Raw genomic sequence first — 23,937 nt, 5'->3', positions numbered from 1 at the left:
ATTTATTAAAAAAAAAAAGATTATTTGTAAGTAATCTCTTACGCCCATGGTAGGGCTCAAACTCACAACCCCAAGATTAAGAATTGCAAGCTCTCCCAACTGAGCCAGCCAGGCGCCCCTATTTATCTTATTTTTTTAAGTAACCTCTACACCCAGTGTAGAGCTTGAACTCATGACCTGGAGATCAAGAGTCTCATGCTCTACCGACTGAACTAGCCACGTGCCCCTCTAATGCCTCTTTAAAATTTTTTTTAATGTTTACTTATTTTTGACAGAGAGAGAGAGACAGAGAGACAGGGGAGGAGCAGAGAGAGAGGGAGACACAGAATCTGAAGCAGGCTCCAGGCTCTGAGCTGTCAGCACAGAGCCCGAGGCGGGGCTCGAACTCACAGACTGTGAGATTATGACCTGAGCCAAAGTTGGATGCTCAACCGACTAAGCCACCCAGGCGCCCCCTTCTTTTAAAAAAAATTTTTTTTATGTTTATTTATCTAATGTCTCTTTTAAAAGGTAGCCCCAGTTACCTGGGTGGCTCAGTCAGTTAAGCATCTGACTTTGGTTCAGGTCATGATCTCACGGTTTGTTGAGTTCAAGCCCTGAGTCAGGCTCTCTGTTGACAGCTTGGAGCCTGTTTCAGATTCTGTATCTCCCTCTCTTTCTGCCCCTCCCCTACTCACACTCTGTCTCTGTCTCTCTCTCTCTCTCTCAAAAATAAATAAACATTTAAGAAATAAAAAATAAAAGGTAGCTTCGGGGTAGGGGGAGCGGCTGGCTGGCTCAGTCGGTAGAGCGTGAGACTCTTAATCTCTAGGTCATAAGTTCGAGGCCCATGTTGGGTGTAGAGATTACTTTAAAAACTGAAAACATTAAAAGAGACATTAGAGCAGATCTTAGAAGCGTGTTCAGGAGGAAAGGACTAGAAACATGTCATGTGATGAGCAATCACAGGAAGTAAGAGAGTAATTAACATTTGGTGAGTGTCTAAATGTTAAGGTACTTTGCATGGAGGTGCTTTAATCACTCCAGAAACCCTTGAGAAAAGCACACTTATCCTCTTTAAACAAATGAGCAAAGAGGAGCTCAAAGAGCTCAAGAACATCTCCTAAAGTGATCCCACTAAGGAAGTAGTGGGGCTGGACTTGGAGTTGGGGGCCTGTCTGACCACCCCTCCCAAGTCGAGACCTGAGCCTCTCCATACAAGAATTTGGTCTAGAGGGGCGCCTGGGTGGCGCAGTCGGTTAAGCGTCTGACTTCAGCCAGGTCACGATCTCGCAGTCCATGAGTTCAAGCCCCGCGTCGGGCTCTGGGCTGATGGCTCAGAGCCTGGAGCCTGTTTCAGATTCTGTGTCTCCCTCTCTCTGCCCCTCCACCGTTCATGCTCTGTCTCTCTCTGTCCCAAAAATAAATAAACGTTGAAAAAAAAAAAGAATTTGGTCTAGAGAAAGCTTTTGGAGCAACTGCTGGTTGCCTGCCCTGTGACCATTCTCCCTTTTTTCTTTACCAATAGCGCTTGGCATCATTTTATTTTTATTTGAGGCAGTGACGTCCAGTTGGAAGCAAATAAACAGAAGACGTCCTCTGCCCCGGTGCGACTTGTGGAGCCCATGTGACACAATTCTGGCCTGTGGGACACGAACAGAAGTCTGCTGGGTCTTTCTGGGAAGGTTTTGTTTCCTTGTTGCTTTTCTTTTTCTTCCTGCTTGGAGTGTAGACTGGAGTCTGGAGGTGCAGGAGCCACGTTGCAACCATGAGGCAACCCCAAGGATAAAAGGTACCTATTACTGACGGTGGAGCAGATAGGTAGAAAGGAATGGGGACACTGAGGTGGTCATGGAGCTGTCGCCCCAGCTCTGGGCCACCCACCCAGCCCTACTGTAATGCAAAGAGCTCTCTCCCTCTGCATTTGGTTAAGCCGCCTTAGTCTGGTTTCTGTTTCCTGCAGCTGAACTCAATCCCTACTAGTAAAAAGGGAGATGCCAGCTCTCCTTGAACACCTGAAGGACTGTCTTTCGAAGTGGGCTTGGACTTTTCCTCTGTTGCTAGTGACTGCAGAAGGTTTCGGGAAACAGAAACTGGCTTGGGCAGATGGAGGAAGAACCTTCCAGCTCTGCTCTTGGTTCTTGGCTCAATGGAAAAGTTGACAGTGAGTCAGGGGCAGTCCGCACCCAGGGGAGAGTCTGAGCAGAAACTGGATGACCCTAAGTGGGGCCAGATGCGGAAACAATGTTTGGATCAGATAACAGGCAAATCGCTGACGTCTACATATCTGAGCATGTGACAGGGTCTGTCAACACATGACCCTCCTAATAATGAGTCTGCAGGATTGTATATATGCACATGTAAGGGAATAAGCCTCCCCTGATAAAACAATTCCCGGTACAGGGGTAGCCCTGGAGGGAGAATCACAGTGGTTGGGGGATGGTGGCTGGCTTAGATAACCTGGTTATTCTGATTTTGTATTTTCCCTTGGGGGTCTCCCTCTTCTGTCACGTTATCTCCCAGGGGGTCTAGCACTCAAAATCTCCGCAGTTACAAGTGGCATAAAGTCCCCCAAAGGATTACTGACCCAATTAAAAAGTCTTAGGGGTTGTGGTTTTCAGGCATGGCTGGATCAGGGTGCCCAGATGCTGTCATCAGGAACTTTTTTCCTTTCCTCTCTCAGTGCCGCTTTTCCCTGAGTGGGCTTCGTTCTGAGGCAGTTTCTCACCTGGCAGTGGCCAGATGGCAATGTCACACTTGCGTCACAGCAACCCCAGCAGTGAAACAGTCTTTTTTCTCCAGTCATTCAGCAAAAATGCTGACAAGGGCTGTCGTTGGCTCAGCGAGGTCACATGCCCTCTCTTGGCCAATCATGGAAGTCAAGGACACACAGTGCTGCCATTGATTATGTCAGAGTCATGTGCTCCTCGACGGAGTCTGGTGAGATGTCTGCCCTACCTCCACTGAAGGGAGGGAAGGATGGGGTCCCACCCGGAAGAAGGTCCATCCGTGCTGGTCAGGGTAAAGCAACAGATATCTCCCTAGTGTAGGCATGCAGCCCCCCTTTCACGGTCTGGCTGAAGGCTAGTCCCTGACCTTGGTGTCCATGCACGTAGTCAAAACTGTCCAAGTCTTTCTCTAAGGGAGAAAAGGAGGACCAGTTAAAGACTCATTAGGAAGCATAAACGCAGCCTGGCTCACCAGGTAAAAGTTTATGACTTCAATATCCGGCTCAGCTGGGACCTGGATGCTGTTTGCAGGAACTTCTACCGGCTTTTTCTGCCTTTAGTTCTTCACCTGCCATTGCAAGGCACTGGTAGAACTTCCCCAAATGAAGACGCTAGGCTTTTCGACACGTGGATTTGATGTGACTCAGCCAAGAAGACTTCTAACCCTGCTGCCCACTTAAACCTCGCTCTTGGGGTTCTGGAGACCACTGCCTCTCCAGCTCCTTCACGGAAAAGGAAAGAGGTGCTGCCTTGACTCCCTCATCAGCAGGCCATTCTGGTATGTATGTATGTATGTATGTATGCATGTATTTTATTGCTTTAATCAGAGTAATAGGTTTTTAAAAATCAAATACACTAGGGGACTTATAATGAAACCTCCAGAGGCAACTATCTTTATTATTATTTTTTAATTTTTATTTTTTTTAACTTAAAAAACTTTTTTTTCAGTAATTTTTATGCCCAGTGTGGGATTTGAACTCAAAACTCCAAGATCAAGAGTTGCACATTCTGCTGCCCGAGCCAGCCAGGTGCCCCTACATTTCACTTTTTCAGTAATTTGTTATGCTATGTACCTCCAGATTTCTAAATGTACTATATATTTTTTATTTTATTTATTTTTTGATGTCTTTTTTTACACTTTATTTTAGAGATAGAGAGTGTGAGTGGGGAAGAGGGGTAGAGAGAGAGACAGAAAGAGAGAAAGAGAGAGGGAGAGAGAGAGAGAATCCTAAGCAGGCTTCACACTCAGTGCAGAGCCCGATGTGGAGCTCTATTTCATGATTGTGAGATCATGACCTGAGCCAAAACCAAGAGTCAGATGCTCAACAGACTGAGCTACCTAGGCTCCCCTAAAGATGTTATATATAATATATATAACATTTAATATGTATTAGATATTTTTGTATATTTAGATATTTATAATATTTTAGATATTATCAGTTGACTTTCTATAGTGGAATCTTAGGATTTAGGTCTCTAACCACACACCCTACTCCTCAGCCTAACGCACCTGTTCTCTGACATTTTTGCTGAAACCACTATTTAGTGTTTACATTATTATGTGCGTGTAAAACTAGTTCACAGCTGAGCCCTGTAGTGCACCATGATTATATTTCCTCTCTTATGCAACTCGGAGTTACTAGATTTGCCTCTTTCTTTCTTTTTTGTCTGCTTGGTTAGCTGTTTGGGTTTGTTGTTTTTTTTTTTTTCCTCTCTCTGGGAGCCCTGTCCTGCTTCAAGCTGAACTAGCTAACTCTGCCATCATCCTAGAATGCTCCTTCCCTCCATCATCCTGGGGATCCTTTATTCCTTTCTCTTTTTGGTGGCACAAATCCCTCCTTTCTTCCTGAAAAAGTGTGCCTTAGAAGTAAATATTTTGAGGCCTTGCATGTCTGAAACCTTTGTGTTCTCACCTCACACTGACTGATAGCAGTTGGGCTGGATATAGAATTGTGGGCTGGACACAGTTTTTTCCTCAGCACCTTGAAAGCATTGTTCGTTGTGACTGTTCCGGTGTCACAGTTGCGAGGGCCGATGCAAATGTTTATTGAATGAGTGAGTGACCCCGGGAGTGCTTGTCACATTCAGGTTGGTGAAGCTATAGACCTTGACACCCTGACTTAGCACGTGTTGCTCTGCTGTCATCATTGTCCACCCCTGGCTTCCGTGTTTTGTGAGGGGCAGGGCTCTCACCCTAACTGTTCTCTGGAGGGATAAGTCCAAAAGGTTCTATGGCTGGGCTCTGGGAAGCTTTCAGCCTGGTTAGTGCTGGTTCCATTCCCCGAGCTGCTACAGAGGTCTACTACATTCAAACACTCCCGGAGACCGCTGGTTGCCTGCCAGCCTCTTCCTTTTTGCAGGTGGAGGCAGTTCAGGCCACCTCTGCATGTGAAGGGTCCTGTGGCCGAGGCGGCTCCTGCCAACTGGCTCCTGACTCATCACAGTTCCCTGCACCTGTGAGCCACCCCATAAGAATAACTCTCAAGACACTTCTCCTCTCTGTTTCCACTGTCCCTGCCTTGGCTCAGGCCGTGACATCTCTCTCCTGGAGTACTCCTATAGTCTCCTAAACACGTCGTATGGTCTCTTCAAAACATGTCCATGAATCTTTGACGCTCTTCCTTCCGAAAGGCGGAGGCTGACTCCTCTCCCCTTGAGTATAGGCTGGACTTACTGACTTACTTCTAACAATGGAATTACCCTCCAAACCAAAGTAATCTATCTAAAATGAAAATCTGAGCAAGTACTTAACATTTTTTCAACTTGAAGTATAGGTGAGGAGGTGACATATGATATTAAGTTAGTTTCAGGTGTACAATGTGTAGTGATGCAACACATGTACATTACAAGATGCTCATCACAATAAGTATCTGACAATATTATTGACTATATTCCCTGTGCTGTGCTGTACTTCTTAATCCCCTGCACCCGCTTAGCCCACGATCAAGTAGTTTTCCTTCTAAAACCCTGCCCGTGCCTACTCACAACTCTCAAGGAGAAATCCTAACTCCTTTGCTTCGCACTCAAGGCCCCCTCTATCCCACCTGGTCTCTCGGCCTCACTCCAGGGCTTTGTTCCAGCGACACTTCTCACGCTCCCTCACGCGGAACTCGTGGCACTGCCCTAACCGGGCCATGCATATGTCTTTGGGCCCCTGTCCATGTTGTTCTCTCTGCCTGGACTGACCCACATTTCCCTCTTCCTCGAACTAACCAGCTAACTAACTAGCGTCCCAACAAATTAACTAACAAGAGTAGCTTGGGTGCTGGTCGATCGTGAGCCCTACCGACGCTTGGCACCACTGATCCTTCCCCTCCCGGGATTTGAACTAACAACATAAAGCCAAAGGGGGAGGGTGGCGAGAGTACGTAGCAATGGATTCCTGCTCAGAAACCCTTTGTGACTTGTCCCTGAGATAACCAGGAGATACTGGTTGGTTCGGGCATGCTCACGCACTATCCCGTAATTGCTCTCAAGTCAGCGCATGTCTGTGCATCTGACTTCCTTATGACAAGCTCCATGGTGAAACCCGTTTATTTTACCCCTTCTTCCTCTGCTGTGCCCATTCTACCCTCTCTTCCCGGTTGGCGCCTGGTACCCAGGGTGTGCCTACCTGGTGAATGCAGAGGGAGAGCTGGGTGAGGAAGGCTGCGTGGCTTGCTGACTCTGGAAGGAGAGCCACCCTCTCTGTTCCCCTCCCGGTCGCACACAGCCTCATTGCCCCACTGTCAGGTTAGGGCAGGTTGCCTAGGAGCAGTGAGGTGGGGATTCTTGCACACGTGAGTTTTTGAGGGAGGGCTCTCAGGTGACTGCCAGGGGAGTGAGGGGAGCAGGAGGGGGCAGGGAAGATCTTGGCATCTTGGTGTGTTCGGCTGAGGTATGGCCTCAGCTGTTTTTTGGGGGAGCTCCAGAGTAGGAGCAGCGCCACGAAATCGGTCACATCGTGAGGCAAGGAGACTGGCCTTTTGTGTCCCAGTATTGGTCAGTCATTGCCTCAGTCAGGAAACAACCAGCATTTCAGGCTGTGCAGCTCCAGTAGGCCGGGGGCAATTCTCAGAAGAAGGGGTCAGCTGTGAGCATCTCACCCCCACAGTGCTTGGGGGTGGGGGGGCCAGCCTGGCGCAGGGATCTGGGTCACTATGCCGAGCAACTTGGGTGCACAGCTCCCGGCCTGAAGGTGCCTCTCTGGGCCCACTGGCACCCAAGATTTAGGCTGCCGGAAGGCTGCGGCTGAGTTGGGAGCTCAAAACAGGCCTCTAGTTTGCCCAAGGAACTGCTTACAAAAGAAGGCTTTGTAGTGGACTGAATAATGTCCCCATCACATTCTCGTCCACCTGGAACCCCAGTATATGAAATAGGGTCTTCGCAGATGTTTTAAGTTAAGGTATAATTTATATAAGGTATAATCTGTCCCAGATTTGGGATGGGCCCTAAATCCAATGGTGAGTGTCCTTATACGAAGGGAAGACACACAGAGACACACAGGAAAGAACCACGTGACAGCAAAGGTGGAGATTGGAGCGATGTGCCTACAAGGCAAGGAACGCTAGGAACCACCAGAAGCTGGAAGAGGCAAGGAAAGATGCCCTCCTGAGGCCTTCGGGAGGAGTATGGCCCTGCCAGCATCTTGGTTTTGGACTTTTGGCTTCTTGAGCTGCGAAAGAATAAATTTCTGTTGTCTTGAGCCACGCGGTTTGCAGTCATGGGATAGGCAGTCCTTGGGAACTCACCCAGGCCCTCAGGCCTGACGCAGGGGCGAATACAACACCCCAGGCTGGGAGTCTCCCTGCCACCAACTTCCTGTGTAACCTGGGCAATCCTTTGCCTTCTCTGAGCCTCGCTTTCCTCACTTGTAGGCAATCTGCCAGTCCTAAATCTGGCGTGAGGACGTGAGGTTCCCCCGAAATTCCCAGGCTGAGAAGTCTTAAAGACACCCCAATTCCCAAGAAGCCTCCACTCACCCCTGGTCAGGGGTGCGGGCCCAGACCTGGGTCAGGTGACTCCAACACATCTGCTCTGCTCCCGAGGCCCCACGTGGGCATCCCTGGAAGAGCAGGTTTCTGAGGAACCTTCTAGCTCTAGGTCTGTGAGAAAAGACTGAGGAAAGCACACCAGAATGGGTAGCTGGCTGCAGGATCTGTTGTTAAAACAGAACAACTCCCTAAGTGGCACATTTTAACGTACTAAGCTGACGTGAGGGTTTCTAAGACCGAGATGGAAAAACATCTGGGGCAGAGTTTCTCCAGCTCTCTGTGGTCATGGGCCAATTGTTAAGTGCAGGAGGGCTGTGCGGTGCCTTCTCATGGGCGCGCGGTAGATCTACACTAAAGTGCCCGCAGATGCACGGGACACCCTGGAAAAGGCGGGGTGCGAGCAGTGGTCTCTGGAATGGGGTCCTGGGGCTGGCGGGCTGCCCATAACCTTCCTATTGTCTCCTATCTACAGGTTTTGAATTTTTTACCCTCTGCATGTATAACTTAAAGAAAAAAAAATCAGCATGCTTCAAAGCAAAAAGGAAAATGCCCTGGTGCTTGCAAATAAACACGGAAGAAAGAGAAAGGAGTTTCTCGGCTCCTCCCTTTCCCCACGTGGCCAGCCCTCTCGGCAGTTCCCCTGTGAGTCTATCCATATATTTGTGCACCTGCCTCCTGCAGCGCCAGGTGCCCAGCAAGGCCAAGCGTTAAGGGTGGGAGGTAGGCTTGGCACCCCTGGAGCCCGGGAGCTGGGAGTGCAAGATTCCACACACAGGCAGCCATGCGTGGGCAACAGAGGCTGAAAAGTAGCCACAAGAGGCAACACACGGAGGCCAGCTGGAGGGGGCCCATGTTTCATTCCATAGCATAAAGCTTTGTACTCAAAAACTTTTTTTAATTAACGAAATCGCCAAATGAGTGGTGGAGACAGCAAGTCCTGTGGGCTCCAGGGGAGGACAGAGGGCTGTGAACGGACCCCAGGGAGCACTTGTCCAGGGGGAAATTCTGAGCTGGGCAGATCAGGTGGGGAGGGGAGGTGACCGGGCTCAGGTACGTTGCTGGGTCCTGGGACTGGGGCGTTTTGCCCCATTTGGGCACCCGCTCCCCAAGTGGCACATTTTAACGTACCGCGTTGACGTGAGGGTTTCTAAGACGAAGAAGGAAAAAACATCTGGAGCAGAACTTCTCCAACTTTCTGTGGTCACGGGCCAATTGTTTTCCTAATGTGTAATCAATGACGAGCCGTTTCTTTTGTAAAACATAACACAAAAGAATTGCTGGAAGAAAATGAAATGAACAAGGGACATAAAATACAAGCCAATTTTTTTTGAAGTAGGCTCCATGCCCAACGTGGGGCTTGAACTCACAACCCTGAGAGTGAGAGTCACATGCTCTACCGACTGAGCCAGCAGGCGCCCCCCCCCCCAATTTTTTTTTATTAGATTCAACTGACATAAAACCGTTCTGTCGAATTGCTGTGACAGTATCTAAATGCTTGGGGACAGTTCTCGGACTTCTCTCATCCTGGATCTGAGCAAGCAGCGTGCACGGCGTGCCAGACCACGTTTCGAGCAGCCCTGCTCCAAAGAGAGAGAGCCTCAGCGAGCGAGGTGGTGAAAGCTTCAGAGAAGATGGCCAAAGAGTGGGGCTTTGAGAGCGCTCCTTCCCAACCGCCCCCACGCCCCCGCCCCTTCCGGGCTTCGCCCACATCCTGGTGTCTGATGCTCCTGCTGGGAGAAGCCCCTGGAGAATCAGGCAGGCCAAGCTGGGATGAGTGGTGTCCTGGCATGTTCATTCTTCAGGATGCCTACACATTGTGTTATTTAAGTACTTGTTCAACATTTGTTCGGAGGAGAGGCTGAGTCCTGCCTGGGGCGCAGGGGTAGGAGAAGGAAGCTGGCAGAGGCTTCAGTTTCTCCTGGACTCTCCTTGGCGCTTTGGTCCTGCCCCCAGGTTGTCGACCCCTCTTCCTCAGTGAATGCCCTGCCGGTGACCAGACTATCCTCTTTGGAAGGTGGCTCGGGATGGAGCATATTCCTTGGTGAAAGTCTCTCCCTGGCCCTAGGCAGCTTGTCCCAGTGGGTCCTGTGGTCTCCTGAGGTCTCTCCTTCCTGGAGAGGTGCTGGAGAAGGCAGCCTGCTCAGTCGTGTTAGGACGCGTGATGTTTTAGCACCCAGAATGTGAGCCTCCTCCTGGTTTAGAATCTGGACAGCTGCCCAGCAGGCCTCCTTTAATGACTCTTATTAACCTGTTTCCCTGCCGTGATGGGGCAATGATAATAAGAATAAAAATAGCTACCCTTGTCTGACCCTGAGCCAGGCACTGGGCTCAACACCTTACGTGCACTATCTTGTCTGTCTCACAACCCTGGGAGGGTGAGTGCTGCTCCCATTTTACAGACAAGCAAACTGTGGCTCCACTTTTAAGCAACCTGCCGAGGTCACACAGGTGGTGGCTGGGAGAGGCAGGAAGGCCAAGTCTGTCTGACGCTGAGCCCCCATTCTGCACCAGGGCATGGAGGCCTCCGATGAGTGGGGAGGAAGAAGAACCCAGAGTGGGATCTAGGTGTTGGTCTGAAAGGAGCTGGGCCAGCGCAGGCTACAGAAAGCTGAGCAGGGGCAGAGCTGAGAGTGACGGTCACCTTCTCCGTCTCCTTGGGAGAGGAAGCGGGCAGCCCCCAGCTCCCCCGCCGCAGTGCACACTTTGACTCTGCGGGCTCAGGGGACACTGGCGGGTACTGACCTCTCCGCCTGGCTTCCACAGGAGGTTTTACACTCAGCCCTCTCGCGGGGCTATAAGGTGCTGGGCAAGCGCCAGCTTTAGGGTGATTTTACCCCAGGACACTCCTCAGCCAGCCAGCTGCAAGACGATGAATAAACTTGGGGCTTATGCATTTTTTAAAAGGTTAAAAATAAAATGATTGGGGGATGTGATCAGGCAAGACCCCTTCCTTTGCCCCTTTTCCCAGCAACCCCCCCCCCCCCCCCCCCCCCCCCCCCCCCCCCCCCCCCCCCCCCCCCCCCCCCCCCCCCCCCCCCCCCCCCCCCCCCCCCCCCCCCCCCCCCCCCCCCCCCCCCCCCCCCCCCCCCCCCCCCCCCCCCCCCCCCCCCCCCCACCGGAGAGAGAAGGTCTTCAGGTCAGAGGGAAAGAAAGCAGCTGCAGTGAGACAATGAACATCTGGGCTGGGTGTGGGCAGTAACACAACGATACAACGAACATCTGGGCGCTATGCCTGGCCCTTCTCACCTCTTCCCGGCTGCACTGAACCCTCAGCAGGGCAGACACTGGAGGCCCCACTTATGTTTGGATAAAGAGCAGGGGGACAACCCCCCTGGTGTCCCCATGTTGCTCCAAAAGCAAAGGGACCTTCTTACAAGGTGAGAAGCTAAGATGTCTCCTGTGATTCTTTTCTGAAGGTGCAGGGGATCCTTTCTGGTCACCGGAGAAGGAGAGAGTGACAAGTCCGCGGGGGAGCTGCAGTAATACGTCCCTCAATAACGCGCACCTCACAGGGCGCCTGGGTGGCTCAGTCAGTTAAGCGTCCGACTTTGGCTCAGGTCACGATCTTTCTGTTTGTGAGTTCGAGCCCCGTGTCGGGCTCTGTGCTGACAGCTCAGAGCCTGGAGCCTGCTTTGGATTCTGTGTCTCCCTCTCTCTCTGCCCCTCCCCTGCTCATGCTCTGTCTCTCTCTGTCTAAAAACTAAATAAAAACATTAAAAAAAAAATTTAAAAAAAAAGAACCTTGTTAGACTCCATGTCAGTTCCACACGTACAAACGACGGATGTTGCGTAGAATATAAAAGTCATGAAGCACGATTGACAAATGCCATGTGTGAACCCACCATGTCACTTGAGGACTATGCACAGCGTTTGCTCCTCACCGTGACCTGTGAGGTCAGTATGATTGGTCCCATTACAGACAACTCAATGAGTCAAGTTCGCAGGAACCAGCGAGGGGCTGAGTCAGGATTTACGTGCTGTTGGTCTGATGCCAAAGCCTGTGCCCTTCCTCTTCCCTCGCTCGCTCTCTAGGGGTGAGAGTTCCCTGCCCACTCCGTCTGTGCCCTCATTTTCTGTAGGACTGTAGACTTACCCCTCCCGAGGTGTCTGTACCCTGCTGAATCACAGAGTTTGAAGGGGCTCCCGATGCTGAGCTGGGTCACCCCAGGCTCTGGGTACCCTGTGGTGTCGAGGACGCAGAGGAGCCCTCAACAGTCTCGCTCCGTACCCCTTCAGCAGCCAAATGGCGATGTTGCGGCTGCCAAGAGCTGAAAACACCCACTTTATCAGCCGTTTCCAGGTTTAGCACACAAAGCTGCTGGCCACAGGGAAAAGACTGGGGTTTGTATCGTCCATTGTTGGGTGACCTGGGCCAGGTGTCCAGAAGCTAGAGTTTGGTCCCCGTCATTTGATTTTCTCTCATTCCCTCCCCCACCCCATGCAAATGGGGTACTGATTGTTCTGGCAAGCCAGGGGCTCAGTTCACTGAGGGAGGGAAGTCCCCTCCCAAGAGACCTGTTCTAAAGGGGGAGGGGGGTTCTCTTACCCTTGGCTCCCTGGCTGGCATTTAATGGGTACAGCATTGCTGAGACTGAAATACTTACATTCCAGTTGGTACATAGCTGCCCAAGCCTCCCCGCCAAACCCCCCACCACTGTCCCAGTCACTCTCCCTGGGAACTCTGGGACATCTCCCAGATCCCACAACTACAGGGACATCTCTGGGGCCTCCAGGACCCTGACCCACTGCCAAGGACAGTGCCCATTCTGAGTGCTGAGGCTGTGCTGCTGGGGTCATTAAAATATTTGAATATCCCCCCTCGTGGGACCTATTTAGGTCTCAGGGTTGAGGAAAGGCCATTTTGAGGGAAGTTAGGGGTTCTGGGTTCAAGCTCTGTCTCCAGTAAGCCATGTGACCTTGGACACACAGTCTTTCTCCTCTCTGGGCCTCAGTTTCTTTACCTATAAAACGAGGGCACTGGACCAGATGAGTCCTAAAGGCTTTGATAGAACCCTGTGATTCCTCCCTCTCTCTCCCAAGCAAGTGTCTGGGGAGGGGGTGTAGAGAGGGAGGAGGGAGGGTGGCGGGGGGGGGCGAGGGAGAGTGGCAAATCCCCAGTTTCCTTGCCACCAAGCCTCATCTCCAAAAGTGACAGGACCTGCTGCCTTCCATGTCTTCAGGCTTTAAATCGAGGTGATCCCTGGTCTGGCAGTGTCTGAGCCCCTTTCTGTGACCCTTCCCCCTTCTGCCCTGCGCAGTTCACAGCAGCATGGGCCTCAGATCCTCTGTCTGCCTGGCGGGCTTCCCCAGGCACAGCCAGGCAGGGCCGCTTCACTCTGAGCAGCAACCCTTCCTCATTGTCACCCCCCTGCTCCTCCAATCCCGGTCCTAGGCTCAGCCCTGCCGGTCCCAGCTCCAGAGGTCCCAGTGAGGACACAGACTGTGTGCTCCCAAAGCACAGGCTGAGGTGAGGGTGGGACCAGAGGGGAAGGGCTGGTGTGTGGCAGCTGGAGGGGAAGGGGTTGGAGGGGAGGAGGCAGCCCCTCCCCCCACCCTGCTGAGCTGGCCGTCCTGGGGCGCTGGCGGCAATGTCACTCCTAGTGCCCCCAGTCCCCGAGAGCAAGGCCCGCCAGGTGGTCCTGCCCCCACTTTTTCATCAAAGCCCCAAGTCCCACGGGCCAGGAGGCAAGGGGCTTTCCCATGGGAAGGGGTGGCAAATTATGTGTGGGCCATGTTGGGGTTGCTGATCTGTGATTTGCACCTCGAGGGAAAGAGAGCCGTGACAGATGAATCCTTGTGGATGTGGGAGCTTTTCCGCCCTCTCCGAGGGAATACGGTTGGTCTGTGGATTAGCTGCACCACTTGGGTGCTGTAAAATGCAGATCTCCGGGCCCTCGGACCAAAGGGGAAGGGCTTATTCCTCCACTTTTCATAGGCTTCCCGCCCCTCTGATTCTGATGCACACTGAAGTTTGAGAACTTGGGAGAAAGCTAGTTGCACTCTAATAAGCTTTCCAAGCTTCTCCACTAGAACATCTAGATAGAGATTTTCTTTCTTTCTTTCTTTTTTTTTTTTTAAGAGGGGGCAGGGGCAGAGAGAGGGGGCGAGGAGGGAGAGAGAGAATCCCAAGCAGGGCTCCATGCTGTTAACACGGAGCCTGCCTCGGGGCTCTAACTCACGGAGATCATGACCTGAGCCGAAATCAAGAGTCAGAGGCTTAACTGACTGAGCCACCCAGGTGCCCCCAGAGATGTCTTTTTTTGCAACTACAACCTGGAATTCTCTAGCCCTGCAGAGTCTTCTGGGCCTGTTATCTCCTGCTTTCCTCTCAGCTCAGGGTGGACCCCAAATGCTCAGCAGCACTGCATTCGAACTGTGGCCTCCCCGCCCCAGTGCTGAGTCTAGCTCGGCCAGCCCGTTCCGGCTCCTCCTAGTCCTGTCCATGGACAGTCATGCCGTCCTCCACTACTACCCCACAGTGCTCTGCTTCTCACAGGGCTGGCCTCATGCCCACATTCCTTTGAAATTCCCATCTGGTGTTCTTCCATGGATTGTAAGCTGCCCGGAGGATGGGTTCCTAATCCTGTGGGCATGTACCCGTGGGAGGTCCAAGGATGGTCTACAGAGGGTCAGCAGAGCCCCTGAAATTGCAACATTGGGGGAGGCTGCATTTTTCTGGGGCCACTTCATAGTTTTCATAAGAGTCTGTGTCCTAGAATACACTAAGAGACACTTTAAGGATGGGGACTTTTTTCTTTGAATGTTTATTTTTATTTGTTTGTTTACTTATGTTGTGAGAGAGAGAGCAAGCCAGGGAGGAACAGAGAGAGAGGGGGACAGAGGATCCAAAGAAGGCTCCACGCTGTCAGTGTAGAGCCCGACGTGAGGCTTGAACTCATGAACCGTGAGATCGAGACCTGAGCCGAAGTCAGATGCTTAACGGGCTGAGCCACCCAGGCGCCCCCAACAGGGACTTTATCTTGGATATCTTTGTGTTTCTTGAGGTGCCACTCACCATGGAGTTTTGCACAGGACGTGTGTAATCATGACATTCACTGGGTTGTTTCTGGTCAGGGGCGACGAGGAAATGCCATTACCATGGTTAAGAAGAGAGCAGTACTTTTCCTTTCTGAAATATCTTTACGTCTGTCATCTTGGGGAGTAAACACACAACGCGTGGGCTTGGCAGCAGCAGCGTTTTCCCCCGAGACGGGAAGGTGTGGGGAATGGATGGACACGAAAGACGCCCCTCGGCAGGCCTCCCATTGAATTCGTGGAAAGAAAGAGAGGTCCGCCAGCCTTACATCCAGTGCTCCGCGCTCGCCTTTCACCCTGCGCCGGAAGGGATGCCATCCAGGAAACAAGACGTGGGAGAGACAAAAACATGGCCAGAGGAGGGTAAAGTGGGATCTGTCAGGCGGGCTTCCGCACGGGTTGTGTTGAGACAGGGGAGGATTATGAAATGTCTCAGATGCGGAAGGATCAAGGACAGGATCTCTTGTAGGGGGGGGCACGGACGGAGAGGAGTGAGTCTCGGGCAGGTGGCGGAGTTTGGTGAGGAGAGGGCACAGCCTTGGAGCCAGGCTGAGCTGACGGGTGTGTAGCAGGGTCCCAGCTTCCGCTGAAGACCTGTCTGTGCAGGAAGGCCTTCTAGAAATCTGTTTGCAGGGCACTGGAGGGGTCCGTGAGTTATGATTCATCTCCAGGGAGAGGGTCATGTCCCAAGTGCTAGGACCTAGAGGCATCCGGGGGTGGGGGTAATACGAGGACTCCTGTCACACTTGAGCCATGTAGAAACTAGAGGTGGAAATGGAAGGGAATGTGGAAAATTACAGCGGGAAGAATTCTTATTAAAAATGGTTTGTGTCAGTGGGAGCACAAGCAGCCCGGCTTTGGGGGCTTTTCCAGAGTGAGACATGGCAAGAACAGAGACATTCCCTCCCTGGAATTGCGTACATGGACAGGAGCATGATTGTAACTCCAGGTAGGGCAGTGTCCTTAAGAATAGGGATGGGGCAAGTGTCACTGGTGCCCACACAGTTAACCCCCAGGTGCCACCTGGTGATGAATTGGCTTGGTCTGTGAATGCACTCAAGATGCCCTGAATTTTCCAGAAGTTCCTGATAAGGATTAGGGGGCACTTTGCAGAGGCCTTGGGTCCTGGATTAGTGAATAGGGGTGAAGGTCAGGAAGATCTGGTGAGAGGTGGGAGTGGTCAGCAGGTGTGTGTGTGTGTGTGTGTGTGTGTGTGCAGGGGAGGGGGGGGGCATCTGATGTGCAGAGCTCATGGCTGGAGGTCTGGAACCAGGGATCAGGCCTCAGGCAGGAGCAGAGGCCAAATCAGGAGATGTGCACGTTTAGGGGGAAGATCAGCTTAGGGGAAACTGAGTCAGGGAGCTAGTTGAGGTTTCTAAGCAGGTGGGTGGAGGTGGTGGAGGTCAGAGGACCAGGCCGGGGCCGTAGAAGGCCAAGGATCTTCTGGTCAGGCAAGAACAGCTGGCAGAGTTGTCGTCTGGGGTGAGCAGAGGACCGTGCTTTGTTTTCAGACCCTCAAAAGCCCTGCGGATGTGGAGGCCTGTCCAGAGGCGCCCTCCTCTTATTAAAGGAGGTGAGGAGTGAAGATTTGTGTCCCGCAGCTCTTGCAGATTTGAGAGATCAGGACACGAATCAAGGTGCTTAGCATTCTTTCAACAATGGAAGGAGCTCGTACCGGGCCTCCAGGGACAGTTGACATTTGATCAGCATCCGTGGTAGCCGGCCTCACTACTGAGGCAAGGCAAGGGAGGGAAACACAACTCACTGTGTTGGTGACCAGAGCTGCAGCCGGGCCTGGGAAGCTCTGGCAAGGGCATGTCCAGATCCCCTTCTAGTTTGATAACACCCTGGGTCTGAAAACCAGGCCTGGAATTGACACTGGGCGATGTGGGGGACGCAGCTTGGGTCGGGGGCAGAGTTACCACCATGGAAAGGGCTAGTATCAGTTGACCAAGGGCTTCCCTTGCAGCCAGGCCTGGCGCCAGACCCCTCATGAGCCTTATTGAGGTTGTGTTCACAGTGACCCCAGGAAGGGGCCGTGCGCTCCCGCTTATAGGGAAGCCAGCTGCAGCTGGGGGTCAAGTGTTTGGCCCGAGCTCCTGAGGCCAGCGAGCGGCAAAGCTGAGATCTGAGTCCAGAGCTCCGCTCGGCTTTGGGCCATTGCTGAGCTGTCCAGGGAGGGCCTCCAGGAAGCTGGCAGCAGAGGCCTCGCTCTGTCCTACCACGAGCTGCTGATGTCACCCGGCATTTCAGTGCTTCTGCTTCCCTATCTGCGAAAATGGGAGGGAAGCAGCCCGGGAGCCACAGAGCCAGCCTGAGCCGGGAGAAGGAAGGGGGCAGGAGGTGGTTGTGAGCCTTGAGAACCGGGCCTGCTGCTGGGAAGCCCGGCTGGGACCCAGGTTTGAACAGATTAAGTTCATCTACCTTTCTGCCTAGGTTCTTGCCCCCTGACAAAAGCAAATCTTCACCGCCGATTACACCGAATCCCTCCCTTGCCCTTTCCTTGGGGTTTTACTCCAGGTGGGCCAAACCCGAACTTCCCACAAGTGTGAAGGACAAAAACCTGATGTGAGGGAGGCCCGCCCTCTCCAGGCCTCCTGGGACATCTTCGTGGGAGGGGATTAGCCGCCTGGGATCCCGGGAGATGCCAAGGAGGGAGTCTCGGTGGCCTCAGGGACAGAAGGTGGGGATGTTGAGGCAGGCCCTGCCCAGGCTCCTGGCCTCCGCCTAACTTGGCCAGTCCCTGCCAGGGAGGGCAGACGGCACTGGGCCCAGCTTCTGACAGCCAGGCCAGGCTCCAGGCTGGGCCCCTGGCAGATCCTGGAGGCTGAGCCTCCCTCTTTCCCCCTGCACAACACACACAGGGTTGGGCCCCCTCTCCACCCTCTTCTGGGAGCTTGGATTCTCCCCAGCCCTGGCCCAGGATGCAGGGCCACTCCCCTCCGGCCAGCTCTTTCCCGGCACCGTCTGACCCCAGACCAGCTGTGAGTGAGGTAGGGAGGCCGCAGGAGTCCCTGGCAGGCTTCTGGGGGATGGAAACTAGCAGTCTGCCTGGTCCAAGCAGGCAGGCTCAGGCGGGGGGTTGGGGGGGGGGTGGAGGGGGTGGCGGGGGCAAGGCAAGCAGGCCCTGGCAGCATTCTGGAGGAATTTCTGAATTACTTCCTGGCTGGAGACCAGAGGCCAGAGCAGGCCTGGGCTGGTCCTGCTGGCTAAGGACCTAGAGGAGACTTTCTCCTGGTTCTGAGGCCTCACCACCTCCTGCCTCTTTGCCCCACTTCCCTCCGCCTGCCCGCCTCGGAACTGAAGCCTCCTGCAATGGCGAGTTCCAGCTGAGGGGGGTCACCAGTGCTCCCCACTACCTCATTTGTGCAAGAGACAACCAGGGCCTAAGGAGGAGGGGCTTGTCCTCTCCTGGCCCCTGCCCTTCTTTCTTCTCGGACTTACGGGCAACCTGTTGAAGTCAGAGCCGTTCTCGATCTCTCCACTCTTCTGAAAACACATACTCCATCTGGCTAAGAGAGGAGGCCCTCTCTAGTTTCTGGATCTTCACTGTGTTGTTGCAGAGAGGATGGTGGGTTGGCTGTTCCCACGCTGACCTTCCACCTGGGAAAACTGAGGCAGCAAGGAGACCGGAGCCTCAGGATCCCATGCAGTCCCACCCACCTGAGACGACGAGGGAGGGCCGGCAGTGATAGCGGGGCTCAGGGGCTCCCCTTAGCTGCCCATGTGCGCCAGCCCCAGAGCTCTGGGTGGGAGGTCAGGTCCCCGTCAGTCAGCCGTCCTTCCCGAGGGGAGGGAGCAGAGGCCTGCAGGGCTGCTTTGCCAGCTCCAAACCAGGCCTCCACGTGGCCAAATTGCTTCATTCTTTGTCACCTCTGCACAGTAGCCGGCTCAGCTACCAGCTGGCAGGGTGACTGCCCTTGGGGCCGTGGCGTCCCGAGCCAGGGGAGCGGTGGGACCTGGGTCCAGGAGTGTACTGACTCCGGAATACTGTTTTGACTCCAGGAGCTGAAGTTCGGCCAAGGTCAGGGAAAGCAGGCAGGCCCTGCCCGGGGACTGGAACCCACCCATTGGCTGCGTGACAATGCCCGGCCAGAGGGAAGGTGGGCCTGAAGGGAAGAGAAACGAGCTCTGCTCTGCCCTGGCAGGCTCCGTGGGCGCAAGCCTCTGCAAGACCCTCCTTTCTGCAGCCTCGTCCCCAGGTTTCTAGGCCTGCAATCAGCCTCCTGAAGTGGAGGCTGATTGTGGCCACCATTCTCCCATCAGGAGGCACTTAGGGCCTGGTGACGGGCTTAGTGGCCCGTGGGTGGTGTCTCATTTATTCTCAGAGAAGCCACAGGAGGTGGGTCCTATTGTCCCAGCAACGAGAGTCTGATTAACTGAATGACTGGTGCCAGTCCCCACGGCTGCCATGCTGTCCCGGAGCACTCCTACCATGGCGATATTCGGGTGGCTGTTTGTTTCTGTGAGCCTCCCTGATTGTGGTTTCAGCTCCGTGTCACCCAGTGGAGCTGCTGTGTGAATTCACATCTGGCCGACTGTGATGCTTAAGGCTGTCACCCTCCTGCCACACGCAGCACCCAGCACGTAGCAGGACCTCATAGATGGTAAGGGGAGGAAGGAAGAGAGGAAGAGAAGGAGGGAGGAAGGGGGCGGCTGAGTGAGGACTGCGGCATAGGCCAGCCTGACACAAAGCATGTGCCCCTAACCATTGGACAACACTACCTCGCTCTCACTGAGGGCTCCCTGCCAAGCTGACGTGGGTCCTTGTAGCAAACCCAAACGGGGCTCTGCACCCAGTCGAGGCTGGAAAGGGGGCAGGACTGACCTTGGCATCATGGAAGGAGCTTGGGGTGAGGAGGAATGACGCTTTGTCGCCCTCGCCACCCCCGGTCAGGGTCCCTACCACTGAGCTCTTGGGAAGACCCCTTCTTCGTGGGAGACCCCATGGGCCAGCTGGTTCCTGGCTGACTTCTTGCCTCCCTAGCCCTGGGAGGCTGGGGTCTTGGCAGGTGGAAGAGTCTATCTCTGTGTGGGTGGGTAGCAGGGTGGGTGTCTGTAAGGAGGCCTGTTCTAGAAGAAACATCTGCGTTTACAGCATGTTTCCAATCTGGCTCCATGGAACGATTCAGTCCTCGGCTTTCCCCATGCACTTGGAATTTCTGCTTTCGGAGTTGTGCTGGAGCCACAACCTCTGGGCCAATACTTCTGTCATCTCAGGCATCTGTGGGCGTTCACCCCAGACGTGTTTACACACGGGCACTGCCAGGTGGCTGGGATGCTGTGTCCCCCAGAGCGGCTCACGGGAAACCCAACAGCTGGGCTGAGAGCAGGGATCTCTTCACTCCGTCTTCCATTCTTTCAATGTATTCATCAGATATCGCTGAGCCCCTACTCTGTGCCAGGCATGTTGCTAACTACACGTGGAGATCGCAGACGGGAACACAGTCCCGGCTTCCAGGGGCTCGCAGTCCAGCAGGAGAGGGCCGTGTGTCACCAGACAGTGGTCACACAGTGATGCTGTGCACAGGAAGCACGGGGAGGGTGATCTGTGTCTCCTAGGATGCTTTCGTACAAGTAACAGGACTCAACTCAAAGAAGCCTAAGACAGAAAGACACTTATTGGTTCATTTCACAGGCGAGTGTGAGGCAGGGTTGCCTAGCAACTTAGTGATGTCATTGAAGTTGGGCGAGTCCCATCTTTCTGCCCTGCTGCCCTCAGCCTTTTTGGTGATGCCCCCTCCAGTTCACACGACGGATGCCACAACGTGAAGCATCACGTCCTCACACAGCAATGCCCAGGAGCAGAGTGGAAGGCAGGCTCTCTCAGTGCCTGTTCCTTTTATCAAAGAGGAAAGATTTTCCCAGAAGCCCCTAGTGGCCTGCCTTTCGCATCTCAGAACCCCATTGGGTCACATGGGCACAGCTCGTTGCAAGGGAGGCTGGGAAAGCGAGGGCCAGGCATTGTCGGTTCTCACTAGAAGACAGGGAGGAGCACCTGCCCCCTGCTCCATTTAGTGTCAGTTTGTTGAGACTGCTACAGAGGAACAGTGTGGACTGGGTGGCGTATAAGCAACAGAAGTTTCTCTTTCCACAGTTCTGCAGGCTGGAATAATGAGGTGCCACCACGTTTGCGGTCTGAGGAGCTGGTCCCTGGTTTACAGATGGCCATCTCTGTGTCTTCACATGGTGGAGGGGCAAGGGAACGCTCTGGGAGTTTCTCTTATAAAGGCATTATTCCCATTCATGAGGGCTCTACCGTCGTGATCTAATCACACCCCAGAGGCTCATCTCCTAATGCTGCCACCTTGGGGGTTAAACACATGGATTTGGGGGAGCACAAACACTCCGTCTACAGCGGGGTTCCTGTGTGCATCACAGATTCGGCAGCACCCTTGGCCTCTACCTCCTCGATGCACCCTTCCCCAAGCTATGACGGCCAAAAAACGTCTCCAGATGTTCTTTCGGGGGGAGGGGGCGGGATCACACCCCCCCCCCCACCGGTCGAGAACCATCGATCTAGTCTTCCTTAAGCCATGTTGAGAAGCTAGGGAAGGTTGGCCCTGACTGAACTGAGCTCTGAAGAGGAGGGCTTCTGTAGCTGAGTGAAGGGTCCCCTCCTCCCCCCTCCCTCCTCCTCTCCCCGCCTCTCCTCCTCCTCACATTCCAGCAAATGCATATTGATAAACCCTCACATTTGTATACAGCTCTACAGTTCATAATGTGCTCTCGTTTATTTCCTCTTACTTGTTCCTCGGGAGGCGGGTGGGGGAGGGGTAGGAGGCAGCTACCCCAGCCGTGGAGACCGTGAGGTTTACCGCCTGTGGTCCCCTCCCAGCCCAAGAGTCTTTGGCTGCTGGTGTGACCGCACTAAGGACTCCTGCGGGGCCCCGATGGGAGATTTGATATTTAGGGCCCCCTCCTGTCCCTTTCTTCCCCTGTCGCTTTTGCCCTCAGCCTGTCTGAGCTCTCCCTGTCCTGCCCACCCACCGACACTGTTCCTAGGAGAGGTTCTGGAGTGAGTCTTTGTGGCTTGGCCGCTTTCCCTGCACCCTGGGGTCTCCCCCCCGCCCCCCCAGCCCCCGTCTCTCTGCTCAGCCCCTCAGGGGCCTCCGCTGGTCTCCTGGCACTAAATGCCATCTCTACCGCACCCAGTTCCCCCCAAGCATACACCCCAGTCCCGATGCTTCCCCCGGAGCCCATTCTTGGACCCGTGTGACTCCTCCCTGCACCATCTAATAACCCCCTGAATTAATTGCTTTTCCTTCTCCCCACCTCCAACACCCGAATCTGCTCCTTCAGAGACTTTTCTGTTTCAGCGATGAAGACTTCATTCTTCCAGGTGCTCGGGGCCCCAAACCTTGGGTCACCTTTGGCCGCTCTCTTTCTGCACAGTCCACATCTCATCTGCTGGGGGAATCTTGTTGGCACCACCTTTAAATATACCCAAGGTTCTGCCACCCCCATCGCCTCCACACGTCCCCCTTCACCTCTGGGTTATTGTAATAGCCTCGCAAGTGACTCTCCTGATTCTTCCCTTGAGTCTCTAAAGTCAGTCTTTTTTTTTTTTTTTTTTTTATGTTTATTTGTTTTTGAGAGAGAGAGAGAGAGAGAGACTGAGCACAAGCCGGGGAGGGACAGAGACAGAGGGAGACAGAATCTGAAGCAGGCTCCCTGCTGTGCTGACAGCTCAGAGCCAGACGCGGGGCTAGAACCCACAAAATGCAAGATCATGACCTGAGCTGAAGTTGGACACACTCCAGGCGCCTCCCTAAAGTCTGTCTTCACGTAGCAGCGGCCCAAACACCCTTCCAAAGGATGTCTGAGTATGCCCTCTGCTGCCCGAACCCTGCAAGGGCGCCCTTCACCCAGACCCCGTGTTCTATCCTGGCCTTCAGGGCCCCCACCTGGGCTGGCCCTTCCCTCTCACCTCACCCCTCACACCGAGCAGTCTCCTCCCCTCACTCAGCTCCAGCTGCACAGGCTCTCTCACTGGTCCTGAACGGCTGCTCCTGTCTTGGGGCCTTTGCTCTCCCTGGAAAGCTCCTCCTCCAGACGTCCTTCAAGTCGCTGTTCAAATACCTCTTTTTACACCCCCAACAATGCACCTCCTGAACCTCCTTCCCTGGCTCATCCCCCCACCCTCATAGCTCTTATTATCTTCTAACTCACTGTATGACTCACTTATCGATTGTATTTATTGTTTGTGGTCAGTCTCTTCTTGCTGGAATGTCATCAACTCCATGTAAGGGATGGCTTTTGTTTTTACTAACTGATGTATCCCAACATACCCACAGCAGCCGTGGACCCAGTTAAGCCCCTAATAAATGTTTGTTGAATTTACTTGAAGTCGTTGACACTTTAGTATAAATAAATGTACGTAATCTCCCCCACCCCATCCCCCAGACTTGCATTCCCCACTAATTTTTAAGAAAAGGTTATTTCCTGCCTCACAGGGCCCTTAGGAAAGGCATTTTAGGGGCTGTGAGTTTTACAGTCTTGAAATAATGGCAAGTGGATTGGGAAACCACTGTGAAGCCAGGACTCAAGGAAGAAGAGAGATCTCCCTGGTTCCTCAAAAGGCAGAGGGGACAGGCTCCAGGGTGTGGCAGAGAGGAAGGGACAGCGTCCTGGTCATGGTGCGGCTTCAACTGGTTGCTCCAAGGACTGTGGTGGGGAGAGAGGGGTTGGAGCTGAGTCTTTCTAGCCGGTTTTCATGGCAGGATGGGCTCAGGAGGCAAGCGGGACTCCCCATTCCCAAGCGTCTGGTCGCTGCTGGCGGTGATGCAGGCAGAGGCGGAATCACCTCCACCCCTAAAGAAGCTGAAAAGTCTGGAGCTGAGGAGACCCTCACTCAGTGAGACCCTCTACCAAGGCCTGGGCTGATGTTCAGGCCACTGTCAGCTTTTAGAAAATGTGTGGATTTCTCCCCCATTCTAAATAAACATCCACTTACTATACCTCATATTGTATTTGTAATTTTTTATTTCTTAAAGAGGTCCCCCAGATTGCAGAGCGCAGCCACCACAGAAACCGGACGACCCCTGGGTGGAGAAACTTGCTCTCCAGGCAGGTGGAGAGTTCCGGCCCATGCTCCTCCGGTATGACCAGTATCGCCGAAGCCGGTTGCACCGCTGCCCTTTTCGTCTGAATTTGATTTCCTGGAGCCAGTTTGGGGTCCTGCTTTCTTTTTCTCTACTCTCCCCAGACCCCCCACCCGA

General features: G+C 53.6%; 1 long non-coding RNA gene and 1 other non-coding gene across 2 annotated transcripts; one reads left to right on the top strand and one right to left on the bottom strand.

Annotated features, from left to right (window-relative positions):
• Nucleotides 1–1,450: 1,450 nt before the first annotated feature.
• On the top strand, nt 1,451–11,289 carry LOC122469366. The gene is made up of 3 exons (XR_006293445.1): nt 1,451–3,486; nt 8,154–8,323; nt 11,098–11,289. It is a non-coding gene; the product is annotated as an uncharacterized LOC122469366 (long non-coding RNA).
• TRNAE-CUC lies at nt 9,024–9,097 on the bottom strand. The gene has a single exon. It is a non-coding gene; the product is annotated as a tRNA-Glu (tRNA).
• Nucleotides 11,290–23,937: the final 12,648 nt, after the last annotated feature.

Source organism: Prionailurus bengalensis, chromosome B3 (genome assembly GCF_016509475.1).
Source record: "Prionailurus bengalensis isolate Pbe53 chromosome B3, Fcat_Pben_1.1_paternal_pri, whole genome shotgun sequence".
Classification (NCBI taxonomy): Eukaryota; Metazoa; Chordata; class Mammalia; order Carnivora; family Felidae; genus Prionailurus; species Prionailurus bengalensis.
This window is presented reverse-complemented; position numbering and strand designations above follow the sequence as displayed.